We start from the raw sequence: 6520 nt of genomic DNA, 5'->3' as shown, positions 1-6520 counted from the left end.
TTTACCACTGAGTACTAAAAGATCTCATTCAAGGGATTTTAAATATCATATGCATTACCACACGCATTACATTATTTCTCACATTGCACAAGTAATTATTTGGAACATAAAGACATAAATAAATTAATTAATTTTTATTTCAAATTCAATGTTTATCCATAAACATTTCACTACTTTAACATTACAAGTATTTTAAAGGGTGAGCACATACTGTGAAGTATTTAGGGTACTTGTGGAAAACCCTAAAGAATATCACAAACTTCATGTGAGATAGGAACAGGGCTCAGTGCTGTAACCGCCAGTTCATGCATTGTGCCCATAAACCATCCATTTTTTACCAACAAATCATATATATATATTTTTTTGTGTGAGGAAGATCGGCCCTGAGCTAACATCTGCCAATTCTCCTCTTTTTTTTGCTGAGCAAGACTGGCCCTGGGCTACCATCCGTGCCCATCTTCCTCCACTTTATATGGGACACTGCCACAGCATGGCTTGAGAAGCAGTGTGTCGGTGCACGCCTGGGATCCGAACCGGTGAGCCTCCGGCCGCTGCAGTGGAGCGCGCACACTTAACTGCTTGCGCCGCTGGGCCAGCCCCAACAAATCATAATTTTTAACTTCCAGATAAATATGTTTTCAAAGCTGTTCACTTATGAGAACATATTCTCATTTTATTAATACTTCCAAACCCCAAAGATATTTGGAACTTCTCCTTTGGAATTCCTTTGATAACTAGTTTTCTAGTCATACAGAAAAATCAGTTATGTTCTTTTATGGGCCCTGACAGTGTTTAACTGCAACCAACATACTACTCATAAGATGGGGCCTTTTGACCATTTCTAAAATATTAAACCCATCCTCAAAGGATGACATTTTAGCATCACAGCAGACATTCAAAATAACATGCTAAAAGCCCTAGAAGCAACTCCAAAGAGGAGGCCAGAATGTTCTTGACAATGGTAGTACCTTTAGGCTAGGACAGAGCCTCTAGCTGGCCCTCTGGAGGGGGCAGCAGTCACCTGAACATACCATTTCTGGTGACCTGAATACAAATCAGTCATTTTATATTATTGCCGCACTACACAGAGTGGAGTTACACAGTAGATAACAGATGAAGAACCTGGGCCTAGCCAATGAACTATTTTCCAATTACTACAGCCATGACGACCTAAATTCGTCTCCATCCTTGTATTGCCTAATGAACTCCTTTTATAAAAACAAATTTATTATAGCAAATTAATAAATTATTCTTTCTAATTCATTCAAGATCTCATTCATTTTTTTCAATTTAAATAAACTGTTCTGTTTAAAAAGCAATCATTTAGGTATTTCAAAAGAATGTGAAGGAAATATCAGTAGGAAGAATTTCTTGAAAAACAAGCCAACTATACCGTCTGTGGTCTGACGAAGTACTGGAGTCAGAAGGTCCTGATATTCCTTTACTTGGCTGGGATTTTGCCTCTAAAAACTCCTAAAATGTAAAATATAAAATCCAGCAGTATCTGAGCTCAATAAGCACCACAGAAATTTTACCTTAGGAAAATCTATTAGCCCAGTTATAATTATTTTGGTAATTTTCTACATAAATGATAAAAATAAAATTGAAAAAGGTAATGCAAACGTGTGTGATATTTTTTTCAGGAAATTGATTTTAGAAGGTCATGTTAGCATTTAGAATCGAAAACAGAATTTTAATTGAAATATCTCTATTTATATGTGTAAATATTATAGATATTCACAATGTTACGAATTATGGTATTCGTGCTTTCTATTCATAAAAAAACTTCTTTGCAAATATGAAAATATGTTTGCATCATTTTTTAAATAAAGTATTTCTTTAATTCTTTAAATTCTTTTACAGAAAATGATTTAATATTCACTCAGAAAGCAGAAGAGTAGCATACAAAAATGCAGAGCAGTTAACATCACTGGGTGCGGTCTATTTTCCTAGCTGAAAGGAGTCATATTTCATTTTTCTCTTCTTTAAACCACTTATATCCTATAGCTTAAATTTCAGGAGGAAAGCTCACTTACCATCAATCATCATGTAAAGGAAAAATATGGGAAATTCACATTCAATGCCATCAAATAGCTAAAACAGAAAATAAAATATTAAAAATTTCACTAAATTAACTAGAAAATTATATTAATTAGAATAATTATAGTTAGGATGTACATAAAAGATTCATTTATAGTAATAACAAAATTGGACTGATTTATAAGTAGTTTCATTGTTCTTTTTTAAAAATTTTTCTCAGAACTCTTATTATTCAAACACTCATTCATTTAATCCATCACACACAGTAGTCATTCATTCAATAAGCGTTTGTGAAGTACTCAGCAATGCCTGGCACCAACTAGACAGAGGGCTGTGAAGACAAAAAGACAGAGAAGCTGCCCTCAAGAGCTCACAGCCTAGGGGACAGGCAGGCATGTAAACGAACAACTGTAGCACCCGATGAAATCTATATACGTGATATACCAGAAACACAGGGAATGAAAGACCCAAGTCTGCCTAGGGGGTCAGGGAAGGGTGTATAGGAAAAGAGATGCTTCAGCTAATGCTTGATGGATTTCTCCAGGGAGATGAGCTAAGGGAACTCCACACAGAGAAACAAAAGTATAAACTACAGATGCATGGAAGCACAAAGTTTCTTAAAGAAACTACCAGCAATTCAGTATTTCTGGAAGAAGCAGGGAAGAAAGAGGGAAAGCTGAAGCCCAACACGGGGGCCAGGCCAGCCAGACCAAGAAGAGCCTGGCGGGTCACGCTAAGAGACTAAGACTTTGATCTGGAAGCGACACAGAACCACTGTTGAATACTGAGCAGGATCAGATTTATTCATTAGATTTACTTGCTAGATGGACAGCAGGCAGTGTTGAAGAGAGTTTTAGGGCAAGAAATGAGACCAATTGGAAGGCTGCTGGGAATAATCCAAAGAGAAAAGATGATAGCCTAAACCAAGGTTTTTCCACTTCAGCATTTATTGACATTTTGGGCAAAATAATTCTTGGTTGTAGGGGCTATCCTGTGCATTGCAGGATGTTGGTAGAATCCCTGGCCTCTACCTCCAGATGCCAGTAGCACCCACCAAGTGGTGACAATGAAAAAATGTCTGCAGATATTGTCAAAGGCCCCCGGGAGAGCAAAACTGTTCTTTGTTATGAACCACTAGCCTAAACCAAGGAGTTAATAGAGAGGAAGGTTAAATCTGTCAGCCTTGGTGAGTGACAACAAGGGGTGAGTGAGAATGAAGTGCCTAGGATGACTCTCAGGTTTGCGACCTGGGCAGAAGAGGGGGAGACGCACATAAGCAGACTGCAGGGCATCCAAGGGAGGACGTCCAGAAGGCAGGTGGATACATGGTAGGGCACTCCTGGGGAGAAGTATGAGTTAGGGATAGAGACACTAAAGTTAACAGTGATAGCTATGATTGCATGAATAGCAGAAGAGTAAGGATGGAACCCAGGAGAAGAGTAATATTTAAGAGGTGGAAGAAGAGGAACCTGCAGAGGAGACTAACAAAGACAGTGAGAGAAGTAAGCAGAGTCAGGAAGAGAATGGGGTCACAGAAAACGTTCCAAGTAAGAGAACTCAGTTAAGACACCCAAATGCCAAGGAAATAAGTGAAATAAGGCCAGAAAAGCATCCACTATGACCCAGTGACCTAAACTGACTGAAGCCAGCACAGCTCCCGGAAGTACTGGGAAGAGGAGCAGGGTTATAAGGTGAAGGAGTGAGTAGAGGCAAACGAGGTACTACACCTAGAATGGACCATGCTTTTCAGAAGTGTAGCCACAAAGAGAGAGGCGATGGGAGGCAGACAGGGGTGAGTGGTGAGGGAGAGTTTTCTGTTTGTTTTTTTAATTATGAACTTCATTGTGTTTATGTGAAGAAAAAGAAGCTGATTTGAGTTGGGGAAGCAAAACAGCGGGAAGGAAGAAGTAGGGAAGATGAGGAGACAAAAAGAAAGAGATAAAAACAGACACCTATCTATCAGGGAAGAAGACAAATGATACACCAAGAATCCTAGGAACTAAAAGAGAACAGGATGAGGTGTACATATGGAGGGTTAGCCTTAGAATGAAGAACAGACAGCAACTTCTGGGAGACAAGAGAGATGGAGGTAAGTATGGATGAAGGATAGATGCAGTGGAGGAGGCCAAACAGAAATGTAAGGCTAACAAGTAGAAAGTGAGAAGTCAAGTCTGGGAACTTGAGTACAAATGGAAAAAATTTTGAAAAGCTTATAAGAGGAGTCCCTGGCAGGGTCACATAGCAGAACTAACAAGCAGTGAAAGCAATGATGAGAACTGAAGCAAGATGGATGTCCTAAATCCGGGGTGGCATCTATCCACACTGCTGTGGCCTTTCTCAGTGGTGCTCAGCAATAGGTGGGAAATAGAGAGAGCCTGCTGGACTGATCCAAACTTGAAAGTATGCAGGGTGGTAGTTACAGGGGGTCCAGTTCAAATGTAAGTGCTGTAAATCAGCACAGGAAAGGTATTAAATAGAAAAGAAACATCTCAAGGTGTTTAAGAGATAAACGGATCTTTTGGCTTAATCTAACAGACTGCTGTAAGGTTTCAAAGATGTACACAATACAATGGCTCCTAATGCTCCCAAATGATAGTCAGTTGTGAAATTAAATAAAATGATAAATAGTGTGTCTCGCTGTTCTGCAAAACTAAATGTATACTAAATTTTAAAAGAGTATTTAATTGTCAAACAAATTACAAGGTACCATGCTGCCTGGACATTTTTTATATACAGATTCATGGGATTTTCCCTATCTTCAGTGAATGAGTCAAAATTATGACAATGCTTACAAAAGTAATTTTCAATCTACCCCACTAATTGTATTCAGCAATGTGGAGGCACGCTTACCTTTTTGGGGGGTGTTATAGTTTTCTGGACAGCTTAAAAACACCTAGTATAAATCTAGATATAGTGGTACATATGTATATTTGAAATAGAAAATATTTTAAAACTAATTATTTAGAGGACTATATTTCAAAGGGAAGTGTCTAAGTGAAACAAAAAAAAAGAGCATTTGCTTAACAGATTGAAAATTGGATCACAAATAGATATTTTCTATTACATGAGACAAATGGTATGAAACAGGCAGGCAGAGTTCTGAAAGTGTGAAAGAAGAATTATTCACCCGATGAATCAATATGGCTCCATATGAGCAAATGGGCTTCACTGGTGGTAAGAGCTAACACTTATCAAGTGCTTACGATGTGCGAAGCACCAATCTAAGCATTTTTATATATACTAACTCATTTAATCCTCACAAGAACCTCAATAATAGGACCAATAATAGTAGGTACTATTATATTACCAATGAAGAATATTAACACAGAGAGGTTAATTAACATGCCCAAGGCCAGACAGCTAGTAAGTAGCAGACCCAGAAGTCAAACCCAAGAAGTCTGACTCCTCAATCGGTGCTTTTGACCACTCTGTTATGCCCTGATATGGAATAGTTTTTGATACCTTCATTTCAGCTGGTTTGTAGCAGCGTCTGTTGGGATCTTCCAGTGATGTTCTATATCCATCTCTCAAGAAACGTTTAAATCCATATTTTCCTTTTAATTTTCTAACCACTTTATCAAGTGTCTGGCTATACAGAACTTCATCATCCAGGGCAAATGCAGGATAAGTGATGCAGGGGAGCAGGGCAGCATCTGTGTTCTGGCAGCAATAAAAAAAAAGAAGGGACTGTAAGTGCCTGCAGTGATATGATCAACACAGCCCGAGGAGAATCATGGAGATGAAAAGCCGATAAAAATAAGTCAATAAATAAGGAATAGATAATAAAAGGTAAACAAATAAGAAATAAGTCAATAAATAAGTCAATAAAAGTCTTTAACTGACAGTGAGATTGCTGTGCTGCAAGGGACACACAGACGCTTATATGGTATGGTTTAGTGAAGCTTACAGAGGAGATAAAACTTTATTCACCAATAAAGAGTATTTTCAAGGTTCAACACTGGACTCAAACTTTAAGATATTAATTAAGGCAGTGTGTAAAAATTTAACACCAATAACTAATCATTAAAACTTAGTTTCTCATAACAATTTTTTGGTATCAGTGAAAAACACAAAACAATCTAAATGTCCAACAATTAGATAAGTAAATTAGCAGCCATTAAAGTTTATATTGTAGAAACATTTATTGATCTGGAAACATGTCCATTCATAGAACCAGATTATCAAATATTATGAACAATATTCTCCCAGTATTATAAAATGAAAAGTATATATGTATATAAAAATATATAAAAACATATAAATACAAATGTTGTCACCCTAAGATTATAACTGAGTGGTGGAATAACGAGTGGATATTATATTATTATTATTTGCTTATTTGTGGGTTTTGTTTTTCTTTTATCATAATCCTGCATTACTTCTATAAAACAGTTATTTTTAAATAATTAAATTATTCCATTTTGAGTGTTTTCTAAGAATAGAGCCATAAATAACCCCTATAAAAATCCGCAATTGCGTA

At 37.2% G+C, this 6520-nt stretch overlaps 1 long non-coding RNA gene across 1 annotated transcript; it reads right to left on the bottom strand.

The window, feature by feature from the left end:
* Window positions 1–1456: 1456 nt before the first annotated feature.
* Window positions 1457–5521, bottom strand: LOC131402239 (uncharacterized). Its single transcript, XR_009218445.1, has 3 exons — window positions 5503–5521; window positions 2037–2094; window positions 1457–1473 (listed from the first exon to the last, which is right to left on the bottom strand). It is a non-coding gene; the product is annotated as an uncharacterized LOC131402239 (long non-coding RNA).
* Window positions 5522–6520: the final 999 nt, after the last annotated feature.

The sequence above is a fragment of the Diceros bicornis genome (assembly GCF_020826845.1).
Source record: "Diceros bicornis minor isolate mBicDic1 chromosome 35 unlocalized genomic scaffold, mDicBic1.mat.cur SUPER_35_unloc_1, whole genome shotgun sequence".
Lineage (NCBI taxonomy): Eukaryota > Metazoa > Chordata > Mammalia > Perissodactyla > Rhinocerotidae > Diceros > Diceros bicornis.
This window is presented reverse-complemented; position numbering and strand designations above follow the sequence as displayed.